The following is a 16,094-nucleotide window of genomic DNA, read 5'->3' as shown; positions in this document are numbered from 1 at the left end:
ACTCCCTACTTGCTCGGAAATTCATGCACTATGGAAACTGACAGCTTCGAGGCAGGAGGGAAGACAGAGACAGAGAAAATAAAGCTGAGTTATTTTATAGAGAAGGACAAGGGAAAAGCCACACCTGCCTTCTGCTCAGCCTGTCCCTCTCGGCCCACAGATTTGAATTACCAGCCCCACCACCAAGCAACCCTGGGTCAGGCAGTTGAGCCTATGCTTCTGAGAATCAACACTGGCTTATGGGCCCTCCTGGGTCATGCCAGCATCAGCCAGGTCCTGCCACTCCTCAGGCCCTGAGTATCCCTGAGGCTGCCTCACTCAAGCTCTCTACCGCTGAACACCAATTCTCCATCTCAAGCCCGGCCCACTGGGGCCTAGCGCTCCCAGGCAGTTTCAGGATCACTTATAGCCTGAGGCTGGATTTGCAAGGTTCTCTCCAGAGGAGCAGGGTTAATCTCTGCCTCCATGGGGTTCATGCTTTCCTGAGGCTCAAGGTTTTCCCCAGAAAAACACCAGAGCCCTGCCAGCATACCTGCCTGGGCATCACCGCCCTGCCCCCTTCCCCTCCTTCAGAGGCTGGATTCTGCTCTTCCCCTGCTGCCCACCTCCCTGCCCCGTTTTCTGCCTTGGAGCCATGAAGACCACGCTGTGGCCCCAGCCTGCAATGGAAATCTGGGCTGACCAGAGGCCATGTGTCCTAGGCAGCCTGGATGGACGAACCGTGTTGTGTTCACACCTTCGGCCTGCTGTAGCCTCTAAAGACGTTTATAATGGCCCAACTCGCCCAGCCCTCAAAAGTGAGGCCTTTGATCTCAATCCCCGCCCCTGGAAGGGTGCCAATCACACCCTCTCAGGACACGTGCAGCCAACCCGAGGTCATGCTGGCCTCTGAGGGCCTCCCTGGAATGGCAGGTCTGCATCTGCTGGGAGCATTTTTCTTAAACAGCTACAGCTCAGGGATGTGTCATGATGTATTTATTTTCCAGACTTGCTGGGGTTCTTGCAAGGTGTGGATGCTGTGGCTTTTGCCCTGATTGGAATGAATTATTTTAACACCCTTTAAAATGGGTTGTCACAAGGAAAGGTGCACACACTTAGAGTCAGGCCCACCGGGTTCAGGTGGCCGCTCCTGCTTCCTCTGGCTATGACCCTGGGCAAGTACTTAATGTGGCAGATGCTGCCAATGGCCTGCTCACGTGCACCCGTTGCTTGCTATTCCCCAGCAAGCTGGCAGGTGCTTCCTGCAAGAACCTGTGAGAAGCCTGAGGGATTTCTCTGGTGGTAGGAGCAAATGCCACTTTCTACAGGGCAGGACTGAGATGCCAAAAAAGTTGAGACTCCCGGGAGCCATCTTCAGCCAATGAGGGTGGGAGTTAGAGAACGAATCCCCCGGTGCCCTTGAACTTGGGGGAAACAGCTCTGAGGCCTGTTCCACAGTCTCCCAGAGTTCCCTGGGAGGACAGGGTCCCAGTTGCCCACAGCAGTCACCTGCCCATGGCTACTCTGGCTCCCCACCTCTGCTTCCTTCTGATGCCTACTAGAAGCACCATTTTTTATTTGCCAATGATGCTCAAATCTCAGCTTAGGGTCTGATTCAGGGAGGGAGAGGGAACTTCACCTAAATCACTTAACTGTCAAGTTCGCGTGCATGCTAAGTCGCTGTCGTGTCTGACTCTTTGCAACCCCGTGGACTGTAGCCGACAAGGCTCCTCTGTCCACGGAATTCTCCAGGCAACAATACTGAAGTGGGTTGCCATGCCCTCCTCCAGGGGATCTTCCTGACCCAGGGATCGAACTCGTGTCTCCTACATTACAGGTGGACTTTTTAACCACTGAGCCACTGCAGAAACTCCTCAGATGATTATGGAGGCTGACAAATTCCAAATCTGCAAGGTGGGCCAGCAGGCTGGAGACCCACAAAGAGCTAATGGTACAGTTCAGGTCTAAAGGCCATCTGCTGGGAGAATTCCCTCCTGCTCAGGAGAAGCCAGTCTTTTGTTCTACTCAGGCCTTCACTGATAGGATGAGTCCCACTTACACAAGGGAGGTTGATTCACTTTATTCAAAGTCTACCAGTTTAAATGTTAATCTTATTCCAAAGCACCCTCACAGAAACATCCAAAATAATGTTTGACCACACATCCGGGCATACCATGGCCCCACCAAGTTGACACCTACAATTAACCCTCACAGTTAATTTCTCAAAAGAGAGCCAAGATGCCATGACTAGATCAAAGGGAGGCAAAAACACTAACATCGACTAGAATTACAAAATAAATAGTGAAGCTCAGCAAAATCCTCCAATGTCTGGGGGATGGTTACCTGGGTCTCCCCTCGGCTCTCCCTCTAGGCACTCACTCCAGCTGCATGTTTTCAACCATTTCAGTGTTTGGAAGAAGTCTTCTTATGGGGAAGATACAAGAAGCAAAGCTCAAGTCAGTAAATTTTCTTACTTGCTGATAAACTGGTTCCAAGTTCCATAAAAAGGAAGGTAAACAACTCTGTAAAATAGTGCAGAATGTTTTGTTGTAATTATTTTTATTATCAGCATCATCTGGTGATTCTGAGTGTATTATCTAGTCATTTCTGAGACGGTAAGTTATCAAGAATTAAGTATTTCCAGCATGACACAGACCTTCTTTCTAACGATGGAGAACGGAATGTATCCATATGAAAGGATAGTTGTTAAGAAGTAAGGGGAATTTCCCACTGACAACTGAAAACTGGCTGTGACAAGTTCTATGAACAGCTGTTGCAAATGCTACGTAGGACAGCAGTGCTTTGGTACCCAGGAAGTCAAGGATGGGGCAGCAGTGTCATTGGACCAATAGCCTCTTGGAGCAGGCTAGGAGACAAGGAGAAACAGAAGCAAAGAGAATGCGAGTTCATCTCAGAGTCATCAAAAAGTGAGGGGTCCAGGGCACTGTTAGCAAAAGAGAACTAAGACCTTGGCTTCACAGGGGCCTCTGAAACTGGAATGACCTTCCGAGTTGCCCCCCTCCCGCCCCTTCTTTGGTCAGTGTCCTACTGATTAGTCATTGGGCATGAGCTGCCCCAGAAAGGGTTGTGACTGAGGGTCCCTTTCTCTGAGGCCATCCCTGAAGATGTAGAAGACTCAGTACCACCACAGCCCCCCATCCTTTACTAAAGGGGCCCTGGGACTTGCATCACAGTGCCCACCCCAAGTGCTGTCATTTGCACCAAACTTCATGGAAGATATTAGATATGTAATGAAAATAGTGCTTGTTACTGCATCTTACATGCCGCCCATGTCTCCAGTAACACCTTAACATTTAGGAAAAGAGGTTGTAGTGGAATGTTCTGTTGGAGATTCAACTTGAATTTTCACTTTATTATGTTTAGAGAAGGACCAGGGAAACTCTTGGGCTCCCTATGGGAGCGTGAGTCAGCACTGGGGCATGACGTCCCACCAGGCTGGATAAGAATTGGCTTTTTATGTTTAAGGATCAAAAATAGGGAGTCACCAGGCCCATGTGGGCCTCCCTGAAGCTAGTGTATAAAGGGCTTTTTGTGACTTAAAGGTCTGGACCCAGTTGTAGATAATGAAGATCAACTGCCTGAAAAAGAGGGGAAGATCAGCTCATTGGGGTCAGAGGCTGTAAAGGAGGGGGCTCTGGTCCCCAGAAGCAAAAAGGGGGCAAGGGAATGGCCAGGGAGGGGACTTGGGGCTCCAAACCTAGTGGAAGAGACCGCCTTAGATCATCAGGGTTGGTTTGTGGTCCAGGAGATTGGGAGACCTGTGGACATGGGAAGCAGACATCACGTTAACTGACCATTCAGAACAGTGACTATATTTTCCCTAACATTCAGGAGACTCAGGAAGGCAGGCCATCAACCCAGATAGATCCCACCCATTTCTGTGCATTGTAAACAAGTTCAATATACCTGCTGTGCCTCTGTCTTGGTGCCTGACCCCTGCTTGCAGCCCACCCAACTCTGCTCCAGGAGAAAGTCCAAATTTGTGGTGTGGAAGAGATTTGGGATAACTTGCCTGTTCCCCTAAAACCCTTCTGTTCTTCTGCCTAGTTTTACCCACAGATCTTTTTACAGGAGATAATTCTTTTATTCTACAAGACAGAGATGAAGTTTCATTTGCAAATAATCCCAGGGGAAGCAACTCCTTTATCTGAATTCACATTAAGGTGTAAAGGACAGTGAAAATAAGAGCGTCTAAAGGAAAAAAGAGGTTACATGGATGGAGTCAGGGTGGAGGGGGAACAATAGTAAAAAGACAGAAGGAGCATTAAAACAAGAGGTTGTATACTAAAAACTTCATAATTTTGCTTAGGCCACCCCTGATTAATACATGTAAGTATGGGCTGCTATGACTTTGTTAGTCTAGATACATCGTTCTCAACCCTGGCTGCACCTTGGAAACCTCTCCCGCTATGGGAGCTTTGAAAAACTACCAATGCCTGGACCCCACCCCAGACCAATTCAATTAGAATCTCTGAGAAGGGTAATGCCTGAGGATAGGGATATTTTGAAACTCCCCAATCATCCTAAAGGACAAACAGTATTAATGTATTAGTTAGCTATCACCATGATACTCCTGCATAACAAATAAACCCCCAAAGCCAAATCGCTTATAACAATACACATCTGTTTTTCTCACTCATAGATCTGCAGGTCAGCTGCAATGTAGCTGATTTCAGCTGGACTCAGTTGGATTCAACATCAGATTATAAATTGGATTCAGGTCTGCTGTGCTTGTCTTATCCTGAGACAAATGGCTATGCAGGATAAATTTCCCCCACAGGATAGTTGGAACTAAGAAACCAAATCACACAAGCATGTGTAAAGCAGCTCACATCACAGTCATTATTGTTCCATTGGCCAACACAAGTCTCATAGCCAAGTCTAGCATTGATGGGGTGCAGAAATATAGCTGACTCTAGTGGTAGGAAGTACCACAAAGTTACATGGCAAAGGCTATGGCTCATTTCCTGACAGGGAGGGAGTGAAGAATTGGAAATAGTAATCTAATCTACCTCAGGAAAATCATTAGCCTATGGAATAAGAATAATTATCCTATAATTTTTATATATTTATTTAGTTCCTTTTGGCTCTGCTGGGTCTTCATTGCTACATGGGCTTTTCTCTAGTTGCAGTGACTGGGGGCTACTCTCTAGTTGTGGTGCATGAGCTTCTCATTGAAGTGGCTTTCCTTGTGAAGCATGGGCTCTATGGTACACAGGCTTTAGTAGTTGCAGCTCCTGGGTTCTAGAGCACAGGCTCAATAGTTGTGGCACATGAGATGGCTGGATGGCATCCCCAGTGCAATGAACATGAACTTGGGCAAACTTCTGGAGATGGTGAGGGACAGGGAGGCCTGGTGTCCTGAAGTCCATGATATCACAAAGAGTTGGACATGAGTGGGCAACTGAAAAACAACAATGGGCTTATTTGCTCCACAGCATGTGGCATCTTCCCAGATCAGGGATTGAACCTGTGTCTCCTGCATTGGCAGGCAGATTCTTTACCACTGAGCCACCAGGGAAGCCCCCGCTGCCTTCTTGCTCCAATTTCAGAACAATTCTGCAGGGCTCTCTTGCTTCCAGAGCTCCCTGTGGGATCAGTGGAGCCTCTGGTGCAATCATGTTGCATGCAATTCAATTTCTCCTCTGCCCATCCTGCCGCCTGTACCTCCTTACAGATGCTGTTCTGAGAGCATTCCTCCATCAGCTCTGCACGTGCAAATCTCTGAGCAGAGCCCAATTCCTGGGGGAACTCCACCTGGACAGCACCCCGGAAGGAACAGTCACCAGGTTCTTACAAGACCAGAGAGCACCTTTACCTACGTCAGAGACCGTGGAAGCCCTGAGAACTGTCCACCATAGGTCACTGGTCTGTGTGGTGTGGGAGGATACTGTGTGGCATCAGATGCAAACTCAGTCGGAAAAGGCAGAGTATTCGGTAGAAAGACTCCAGCTGTAGCTAAAGGTAGACCCCCCAGCACGCTGCCTCCCTGCTGTTTGTGCTGAGTGCATGTGCACACATGTGTATCTGTGTGGTTGAAGTGAAAAAATGTTTAAATCAGGGTGTCCATTATAATTAGAGTGACTCTCCCTTCTCCCCTGAGGAATACAATTCCCCCACCCACATGCACCTCCACATCCCCCAGACGGGATCTGACACTTGAGCCCCAGCCTTTTGAGTTGTACTCACCATCCTTAGCACCCATTCCCCCATCCTGAGCTTTTCAAGGATATCCGCTCTGTGCTGGTTACACAAGGAGTAATCAAAAACAGGGTGGATGAATGAAAAACAAGGCTAGGAGAGAAGCAGTTAATTCTGGCTCTGCCACCAGAGAAAGCACCCTAACTGTGACTCAGGGGTTCCTGCCCCATAGAGCTTTTCCTGGAGCGGTAAGATTCCCAGCATCCAGAAAGAAAACAGACCCACCTGCACGTGTCCTCCCAGACCCCACCCCTACCCCACCTCACTCATTGAGCAACCCTCCGAGCAAAATAATATCTGACTTCCCCGTGTTAAGTTGCTTCAGTCATGTCTGACCCTTTGCAACCCTATGGACTGTAGCCCGCCAGGCTGCTCTGTCCATGGGATTTCCCAGGCGAGAATACCAGAGTGGGCTGCCATGCCCTCCTCCAGGGCATCTTTTGACCCAGGGATCAAACCCACATCTCCTGCATCTCCTGCGTCTCCTGCATTGCAGGTAGATTCTTTACCACTGAGCCACTGGGAAAGCCCCTGACTTACCCAGCACCTGGGAAAAGGCTGGAGCACAGCTGCCCGCATCCCACCTGAGCACAGAGGAGGGGCACCCTAGACCTCCCTCCTCACCACCTCATCTTTCTTGACCCAGGGACTGCCGCCTGCAGGGCCAGCCACGAAACACTCAGGGTGCGGCTGCCTTGGGCTGACAGAGCGATGCGTTATTTCAACTGATCAGCTTATCAACGCACAGTTTGATGTGTGTTTGGGGCTGGTGTTAACCCAGGAGAAAAGCCATGGATTTTCACTTAAATAAATCCAAGCAGAAAGGCTCACCTTGCTGAAGGCGCCTTCCCTTACCCCACGGCAGCACGCCCCACTCCCATGCCCATCCTCAAGGAGGATCTCCTTAGGTGAGGAGATGAGGCAAGACCAGATCTTACCTAATCCTCTCTCTCAAAACCACAGCCGAGGCAGGCAAACGTGCCTGCCCTTTGGAAGGGCCTATGCAGACAGACAGCAGCTTGTGTCTGGGGGACGTTGTTTTTGGGAATGTTCTCCAGTGACTTCCCACGGGGAATCAAAGAACCATGGACTCCAAGCCTAGGCTCAGCATGCACAGGAGATCTCACTGGAAAGTGGGCTCCCGGCTAGAGCAATATTCCTCCTGCCCAGAGCTGCACAGCAGAGCCTGGGCGGGGGCTCAGGCCCCCATCCTTCTGGGGCCTGCATTCCTCAGGGGAGAAATAATTGGCCTGTCTATAGAGCATCAGGATTCAAATAAAGCTTAAAAACACATGCAGCCCTGCGAATTCTATAAATGTGGAATTATAAATGATGGCCCGCCACCACATACACACGTGCGCACACGGAGCTGAAGGCTGCCTCTGCTTTTCTGTCTGATTGTTTCCTAGATCTGCCTGATTCAAATAAGCCCACTCTCATTTGAACTGGAGGCAATCAGGGTGGAAAATACCATGTTCTGTTGGTGAGGGTCCAAACTATCACCATTTGGCATCCTGACATGCCGATGTCCCCATCAGCTGTTCAACATCAGCCTAAGGGGGCCTCCCCCAGCCAGCAAATCAGAGATTTCATTAAGCAGCAAAGCCTCCCTCCTGGAAGGATGGGTGACCTCACGTGGGCCTCCCCCATCCCCTCCCCCTCCCCTCCCCCCTCACTTCTGCTACACAAACAGGCTCGCAGCCACTAGATTGGATTCAGATCTTGTAGATGAAGAAATTCAGAAACGACAGGGGCACCTCACCAGACCCCGAGCGAGGGCCGAGCCCTGCACGGCAGCTGGGCTGCCTCGGTAATAACCACTCGTAATATCTGACAGAAAGAACCCACGCTGGTCACATCCGATCCTGCCACATGAAAAGAAGTATTACATCGGCCTCTCGGGGGCCGGGGCTAGGGGAGAGCCTCCGCACAAATCAGAAACATTTTCCACGAAGCTGCTATTCAAGAGCTGGAAAATCAACAGGGGCTGTTTTCCTGACATCCTGGGAGCTGCTATTATTCTCTGGGCGGCGCGGCTCACAGAACGCAGCAAGGCCAGCTTAACCCGAATTCACTGAGCGTTTGGCATTTCTGAGCTCAGAGGCCTTGGCTGGGTGGGACCGAAAACCCATGCTGACTGCGGGAGCGAGCTGCAGGGCTCCAGGGGGGGTGATAGCAAAATATTTAACAACTGGGACAACCTGGGCCCCGGGCTCAGAGCCCCAGGGTGGAGAGGGCACTTGGGACAATGGGTGCAGATGCATTTCAATTCTATGGCAACTAGTAGGGCAGATAGGTGAGCCCTGGTTCTGAAGCCCCTTCCTGAGCCAAGCTTGGGGGCACCATAGTACCTCATCATTTGGTGCCCAGGACAGCGTGCGTGAACCCCCCTGAGCCAAAAGCTTCCAGATACAGAGTTGTGCCCTTGTAGACAGGATTAGACGACTGGCTCTTCAAAGGTCCTTGCCCATCTAAAGCAGAAACTTATAACTGGCAGTTCCCAGCATGTTTCTCCAAGGCTGGATTTTACATTCTGAGCAATTCTAGACACTTCCAACCACCTATGACAGCTACCCAAAGGGATGGCCCTGCCAATACTCCCCCATTCCCCAATTTTTGTCCTTCCCATCTTCTCATTGCCATAAACATGATCCTAACCAGGAAGAGGGGCTTCCATAGTGGCTCAGATGGTAAAGAATCTGCTATCTACTTCTGGCTTCATCTCAAACACCTATGTTAGCCTTAGGGGCCACAGTTACTTGGGGACACTGGGTCCACAAGACATCACCTTTTTTGTATAAAGCAGCTTCAGTGTCAGGGACTTTGTGACATTTCTGCGAGGTGAGGTCACCTTGATTTTAAAGCAACAGATGTTGAGCTGGTTGATAGCTAGTAGATGGTGTATCCTTAAATCTCATGAGTTGGGATGGAAACAAATGAGGTGTAGGCAATTTACTTCACTTTGCTTTTATGTAATTTCTCTGCGGCTGACATCAGGCCACTTCTCTTTGCCTCAGTTTACTCATTCAGGAGTTGGGATGGATCTACATACTGTACCATAGGGTTATTGTGAGGATCAAAGGAGGTTGTGTATGAAAGTAAGCCCCAGAAGCTATAAGAACGGACACCCCAAAGGAGCCTCCAAATAGCTCGAGCCCCTGCACAGATAAAATGCCCTCTCTGCCAAACCTGTTTCCTTGGGGGAGCAGAGTCTGCCCGAGTCTCCTCGGCCGGCATTGCTGAAGTGCAATTTTCCGAGGACAAAACAGCCCCGGCGCTCAGGCAAGGACCCGCCACAAGACAGTCGCGTTACCTCAGCGTTTCTATAAAAAGATTGCTCGGGCTCCGGAGCCCGGCTGACAGGCAGGGCTGGGAGGGTGTGTGCGTGTGTGTGCAACGAAATGCTCTTGGAACAACTGCCCTCAGCCGAGAATCCACGCTCGCCCCAAAGCCCCCAGCCCCACTGGCAGGAGGGGGATGAATGCAAGGAGAAGAAGAGAGGCAGAGAAAGAGAGAGCTAGAGAGAGGATGCTGTGCCCTGAAGAATGGGGCTGAGCAAAGAAATTTCTGCGGTGCGGATCTGTCGCTCCATGCAGCCAACACAATGGACCTCTGGGTGGGCTCAGAGGACCCCCCCCCACCCCCCAGCCTCCTGCCCGTGACAGAGATAAGGACCTGGAGGACAGCTCCGAGCCGCTGCATGTGCCCTGGGCCAGCCAGCAGCGAGGCCAGCCTGGTGTGAGTGGCAGCAAAGATAAACGGCGGCCGCGCGGGCATTGACTGGCCCCACACAAAGGCCGCCTCTCCCTGAGTCCCTCTGAGGCCCAGATGGTCAGGGAAGCCCTTTCCCGCCTCACAAAGAGGATCTCTGCGTGTCTTTTTCTTTTAAAATGGCATAAAAAAAAAAGCCATTGCTCACAAAGGACCTGGATGAAAAATAAACCCTTAAAAAAAACCCAGCCTCTCCTCGCTCAGCAGCCCGGCATTTCTTCCGACTGTCAGACTTAGCAGATTGCTTTCTGGAAAGAATCCAATTGGCAAGACCTGCCGCTGTGCAAATGAAATTTTAAAACCCCGCTCCTTGTTGCACTCAAAGAGCTTTTCTCTCTCTGCTTGTTCGACACGGCCTCGTCGAATTATTCTCTTGTCTCTCGTTGTATCGGGAACTAATATTCCCCTGCTTTCCCGCCTCATGTGAGGGGTCCTCACCCCAGCTGGGGATTTGGGTAATCAGGGGGCGCCTGGAGCACCACTCCAGACCCCCATCTTCATTCCCCACCTGGGCTTCATCTCGCAGAATCACCTACTAATTAGGAGAGAGTCTCGTTCCTGAAGAGAATAAACACTTCCAGGCTGCCTCCCTCCCTCCCCGACCCCTCCACCACCTCCCACCCCACCACTGGCCCCTCCGTAATGAGATAAGTGTTTGGGGGATGAGGGAGGAAGGGTAACGCGCCCGGACGTTCTTCACACGCCAGCCTTGACACCCGTCAGGCCCTGACACCGCTCTGTTTGGCTGCCGTCCCCCTGGTGAAAAGTCAGCGGAAAAAAATAGCCACAGGACTTGTCTGGGTTTGACAAGCTGCCTCAGCGTGTGATGAACTTGTACTGAGCGGGCAGTGTGATGTGTCGGAAGAGTCCCAGGCCGGGGAACCAGGCCACCTGGGTTCCAAGTGCTAAGTCTGCTCCTAGGAACAGCATCCCGGGCACCGTGCAAGGCTCCCGTCATGGGTTCTGTCCTGCTCTCCTCTATGCTCATGCCATTTGGGGACAGGTGCCGGTACTGTGAGGTAGGCAGTAGTTGGCCACAATATTGTTTCATATTGTTATTGAACCCCATTGCTCACCTCTGCCTGTAGCCGTACCCTCCAGCATGACTCTTCACAGCTCCTCCCACTAAAGGAGCAAAAATATCGGGTTGGCCAAGAAGCCCGTTTAGGTTTTTGTATGCCAACATGGAAAAGCCTGAATGACCTTTTTGGGCCAATCCAATACAGTCCCGACCCTTTGACTCTAGATTTGCTCCTGTAATCTGCTCTGGCCCCTTAAATGAGACAAAGCAGAGAGGGCTCTGACAGCATGGCCAGGTTCCCCTTGGCCTCTTGGGTCTTTGCATCCCCCGAGAAGAAATTCCTCCAGTGGCTGTGGCCTCCTCAGCCTGACACCCCCCAAGTGACTACATGTGAAGTGGATCTGACTTACAAATGCCCTTTGGGGCAATTGCACCCCCTCCTCCCACTGGTGGCTGCCTGCCTTCCGCTTTTGCAAAAGAAAGTACCCCCTCTGCAATCCCGAGGATGACTGTTAAATTCTACCCTTGCCCTGTTTGCAGGGGGAGCACTAACACCTAATTATTCATTCATTCATCACTCACATATTTGCTGAGTACCCATTGTGTGCCAAACACCCCCAGGAAGGAATATGGGCTGCCAGGAGGTGACTGTGCCATCCCCCAGGAAAGGAGGTCCATGATCAGTTGATCCATCAATCTGTGAGTCCTGATGTTTTCAATCATAAGGTATTAAGAAAAGAAAGGGGCTAAATGGGCTTCCCTTGTGGCTCAAATGGTAAAGAATCTGCCTGTAATACAGGAGACCTGGGTTCGATCCCTAGGTCAGGGAGAGCCCCTGGAGAAGGGTATGGCAACCCACTCCAGTATTCTTGCCTGGAGAATCTCATGGACAGAGGAGCCTGGTGAACTGCTGTCCATGGGGTCACAAAGAGTCAGACACCACTGAGCAACTAACGTTTTAATTTTTCAAAGAAGGCAAGGCAGGCAGGCAAGACTAGATCAAATGGAAACAATGGCATCCTGATTTTGGAAACAGTAAAATACAAAGTGGAAGTAGGAACAGGGGAGCCCATTCTCTATTGGGCTGCAGTGTTCAGGACACTATCCACTGAGACTGCAAAGATGTTGAGCCCGAGTTTGGGGTTCAGAGTTCAGAACATTGGGAAGAGTCCCCAGAATCGTTTTGTTTTCAATGATTCACAAGACCTGGCTCACCTCTCCAGGTGATGTGACACGCCCCATGTGGGTCACTACTAGATCCCCCAACATGTTCACCACCCAAGTGCCTTCCCACAAGCAGGGGCTGTGCTGTCATTCGGGATGCAGGGCTGGCTTCTTGAACCATCAAGCCAGGGCTTCAAAACACATCATCCTGACAGTTCAAATGGCCAGTGGAAAGTTCAAATGACTGGCCACAGGGTTCCCTGGAGAAGGAGGGACAAGACTGGGGAAATGTCAGGCACATGCAACAACCGTTCCCCACCAAGGGACAAACCCTTCCCCGGCTACTAATACAGGATGGTGTCTCCTCCATCGCAGCCCTTCTAAAGGATCCAAGCACACCCCACCTCACCAGCCTCCCCACCCCATCCTGGTTCCTTGGGTCTATGACTCAGGATTTCATTTACTAATTTGAACCTCAACATTCCCAAAAGACAATGGCGAGCATTGTGCAGCTTGCCCAGGTTTTCCTATGGTCCCTGATCTAAATCACAGGCAGGACACTAAAAGTATGAACAAATATCAATTCCCTTCATTCACCTGCAAGCATCGGGGTGCCTTGCCCAAAGTGAGTGATGCCACCCAGGACAGCTGTCATCACCTGGCCCAGCTTTGCCTGCTGCCCTCACTCCCTGTGGGTTTCGAAAGAATCTGTCCTACTCTGTTAGGAGGGGAGGACCCTTGAGTTCACGTCAATTAAAGTACTTCACCCACTTCATGCCCAAAGGCATCTGTTTGATGGTTCTGGCCATTTGGGCATAGCAGGATGGTGAGAGGAATGTGCCCAGGGAAGGTGGCTCAGTTCAAGGCCAGCTCAGCATCTGGGCCTCCATGGGTGGGTCACAGCTAGGGCAAGTTCACAGACAGGGGCAGAGCCTCTCAATTTAGTGCCTTCTCACTTCTTCAGTCGCCACTCTGACTCTTGCCTGACCAGAGCCGGCTTCCTGAACAAAGACTCTGGGTGGAGGATGCTAGAGCTGGGGTGGCACGCTCTTGGAGCAAGATGGTTGGTCCCACTGCGGCTCCAGAGGCTGAGATCCAGGTGCAGTCTAGCCAAGCCCTTCTTCGGGTAGAGTTGGGCAAGTTCTTCAGCCACACAAAGGTCCAGGTAGAGACCAGATACCTAGCAGACTGCATCCTCTTCCTGATGAAGTCAGCTACGGCGTCAGTTAGGAGGGAGATGTGGGGAGCATCATCAGTAATACCTGGCAAGCATGCAAATTACACCCTCAGTGTCACTGGCTGAGTCAGGGGCATCACCCTCTGGAATCTCTGACACTGTGTCCACTTCTGAGCCCTTAAGCATCTCTGGAGGTTAAGGATAGATTCTTCCATAGCCTATTTAGGGCTGCAAGGACCAGGGGTTCTGACTGATTCAACTTGAGGAAACAAATCAAGATGCCATTCAGGTAAATGCCGACTCCTCTGTCATGGGGAGAGGAAAACAGAGGAGCTGAAGGGTGCAGGGGCTTTCCAATGGATTTGAACTTTCTCAAGTACATGCAGAGGACAGTCTTCAGATTGCAAGGTAGAGTTCTTGATTCCTTCAACCAGTCATTTAATCCTACTGAGCACCAACTAATACCAGGCACCATCTAAGATCCAGAGGTCTGAGATCAGCTGCAGAGAACAGAATCCACTTTTGCTAATTTGAGTAGAAAAAGAATTATTGCAGACTGTTTGGCGGGGCTATAGCAGCAAGTTCTAGATGGAGATTTCAGGAGCAGCTAACTCTCCAAACCACACCACAGGAGCGGGCTGCCAAGGCTCTGTCGTGATGAGGATCAGAACACCACTGCCTTGGCTGTTGGACCACATGAGCCACCCCACAGAATGGATGCCTGTCATCACGTGCTTGTGAGTCAGCTCGAGACTTGCTGAGTTCCCTCATTGATGAAAACCGAAACAACTCCAGAACCCTAGCTGCATGCTGCACAAGCCAGGCCTCTCTGTATTTGCCACAAACGGTGAACAAGACAGACCCAGTCCCTCTTCCAGGCAGCTCACATTCTAGCTGAGGAAATGGATAGTAAACATCCAGTTACCTAATTAGTCATCTGAGGAGAACTGGGAGAAGTTCCAGGTAGGGGAAGTATTGGGGAATATGACAGGGAATGTTATTGACTATCTAGGGGCGGTCAGGGAAGGTTTGCCTGAGGAAATGACTGAAGGCTGAGAAGGAGTTAGTCTGGTGAAGAGGGTGGAGAGAACCTTGCCGATGGAGGGAATAGCATGTACCTCGGCTCAGGGGAAGGAAGAAGCCCGGCATGTCTGATCCAAGTGGCCGAAGCAGTGAAAGATGGATAGAAGTTTTTGCGTACTGCAGGGAAGACATTCTCAGCATCTGTGGGTTCTGTTGAGAAACAGGCAAACCCAGACTTAATAGTAACAGCTACTCCTTACCTTGTGCCTCTTCCGTGCCAGGTGCTAGTTGAAACACATTTCATCAAACTCGTTTCATCCTGGCAACACCGTGTTATTAGTATCCTCATGTTTGGATGAAGAAACTGAAGCCTGGAGAGGTAAAGTAACTGACTTGTCCACAACCACACAGCTAGTAAGTTGTAGCACCACTTCAAACCCAGTTTCCCAACCCAGATTCAAACCTAGACAGTCCACAGTGTGGGATATGCTGTCTCCAGCCCTCTGTTACGTGATCCCTGGCTTAAAGGAGAGGGGGGAGTGGGCTTTGGATGCCAGAGGGAGGAGAAACTTCTGGAAGTGTTATTAAATGTTAAAATACAATGAACACTGTAAGACAAAGTTCAGTGAGTAGCAAATGAACGGAGCACTGGCGATATGCTGAAGGGGTCTGTACCCCACCTCTGTCCCCTCCATCTTACCATGACATTGGCGTGTGCTCTCAACTCCCAGCTGCCAGCACCTGCATCTCTGCCTGAGGGCATCTCTAGCCACCAAAACCTGCTCTGCCCACCCAATCGGCTGGCCAGAAATGCCAGGGAATTACCACCACTCCAGAGGCAGTCCTCAGCTAATGCCTGATGGGAACCACAGGACAGATACCCCCATTCCCTAGCCCCTAGGATGAAACAACTATGAGGCTCATGCTCCACAATCACCCCCAGAGTTTCCTGCCGGGATTCAGCCTCAGTCACTCACAATGGTAACTGGTTTGCACTAAACCCTATCTTGTCTTCCCTGGCTCATGACTCCAGCCCGACCAGTGCTTCCTGGGGTCACCTTTCACATAAATTACTTCCACTCAAATCTTTTTTTTTTTAAGATTTTTTTTTTGACGTGGACCATTTTTTATAGTCTTTATTGAATTTGTTACAATATTGCTTTGGTGTATTTTGTTTTGAGGGGAATAGTTGGCTGCGAGGTACCTAGGATCGCAGCTCCCCGATCAGGGATCAAACCCACATCCCTCGCATTGGAAGGCAAAGTCTTAACCACTGGACTGCCAGGTACCCACATGAGGTGGAGGGTCTGAAGTGGCCTGGACATCATTCACACAGGCCTTAATGTGTGTTTTTCCCCAGCTTGGGGGCTGTCAGGAAATATGGTACTGTCCTAGGTCCCCCTGTCCCTGGCAGGGTCCCACTTACTCCCACACCAAGCCTCGGCCAGACCCGAGGGCCAAGCATTCACAGGCAGCCAGGATGCTTCTGTGAAGGTCACACTCTGATTCCTTTTCAGGACTCTGTTCGAAGTTGGGACTTCACCTCACTCTCTCTAACAAAGGTCACTGGGAAAATGGCACATAAACTGGCTACTGCCAGCTTCCTGGCCCTCCTCCTATCACTGCCGTCACAGTTGAGTGGGGGAGGGGAGGCACCCTTACCTCTTCTCTCCCAGGCACAGACCTTCAGAGGACCACGTGAGACTCATAGTGTGGCAGATGGATTTTTCAAAGGTA

This window comes from Cervus canadensis, chromosome X, assembly GCF_019320065.1.
Source record: "Cervus canadensis isolate Bull #8, Minnesota chromosome X, ASM1932006v1, whole genome shotgun sequence".
NCBI classification, from domain to species: Eukaryota; Metazoa; Chordata; class Mammalia; order Artiodactyla; family Cervidae; genus Cervus; species Cervus canadensis.
This window is presented reverse-complemented; position numbering follows the sequence as displayed.